Source organism: Nanorana parkeri, unplaced genomic scaffold (assembly GCF_000935625.1).
Source record: "Nanorana parkeri isolate BGI_ZX_2015 unplaced genomic scaffold, ASM93562v1 scaffold2504, whole genome shotgun sequence".
NCBI lineage: Eukaryota > Metazoa > Chordata > Amphibia > Anura > Dicroglossidae > Nanorana > Nanorana parkeri.
In genome coordinates, this window is record NW_017308772.1 from 73,203 (window position 1) to 74,419 (window position 1,217).

At 53.8% G+C, this 1,217-nt stretch overlaps 1 protein-coding gene across 2 annotated transcripts in view; it reads left to right on the top strand.

The window, feature by feature from the left end:
• The window catches only part of LMO1 (LIM domain only 1), an 83,462-nt gene that overhangs the window by 53,969 nt on the left and 28,276 nt on the right, over positions 1-1,217 (top strand). The gene's annotated exons all lie outside the window — the stretch shown is intronic.

Below are 1,217 nucleotides of genomic sequence, written 5' to 3' on the forward strand. Positions count from 1 at the left end.
CGCACTTAGCCCGCTAACAAGGTATGAAAAGCAGGTGAAATCCGACCGATCGCGGCCGCTAATCCCTTTTCATGACCACTTCCCGGAAAGCTGCTGAGAGGGCGCAGAGGGCGGGGGAGGGGAGAGCCGGGTGGTCCCGATACGGGACGCAGCGACGTGGCCGCCGGGGACAAGCGACGCACAAAGTTTTTTTTATTGTTGGTGAATTCCAGAGAGAGAGAGACAATGTTTCTGCCGCTTCACCCCAAAATCTCCAGAATTGGAATCAAACTTCTTCCCTTCATCTGTTAGGATTCACCGCAAATTCACCACAACATACACGTGCAATACTGTGTCACAACGTACACCTGCAATACTGCGCCACAACGTACACCTGCAATACTGCGCCACAACGTACACCTGCAATACTGCGTCACAACGTACACCTGCAATACTGCGCCACAACGTACACCTGCAATACTGCGCCGCAACGTACACCTGCAATACTGCGCCGCAACGTACACCTGCAATACTGGGCCACAACGTACACCTGCAATACTGCGCCGCAACGTACACCTGCAATACTGCGCCGCAACGTACACCTGCAATACTGCGCCGCAACGTACACCTGCAATACTGCGCCGCAACGTACACCTGCAATACTGCGCCGCAACGTACACCTGCAATACTGCGCCGCAACGTACACCTGCAATACTGCGCCGCAACGTACACCTGCAATACTGGGCCACAACGTACACTTGCAATACTGGGCCACAACGTACACTTGCAATACTGGGCCACAACGTACACCTGCAATACTGCGCCGCAACGTACACCTGCAATACTGCGTCACAACGCACACTTGCAATACTGCATCACAACGTACACCTGCAATACTGCGTCACAACGCACACTTGCAATACTGCGTCACAACGTACACCTGCAATACTGCGTCACAACGCACACTTGCAATACTGCGTCACAACGTACACCTGCAATACTGCGCCGCAACACACACTTGCAATACTGCGTCACAACGTACACCTGCAATACTGCGCCGCAACACACACTTGCAATACTGCGTCACAACGTACACCTGCAATACTGCGCCGCATCGTACACCTGCAATACTGCGCCGCAACGTACACCTGCAATACTGCGCCGCAACGTACACCTGCAATACTGCGCCGCAACGTACACCTGCAATACAGCGCCACAACGAACACCCGCAATACTGC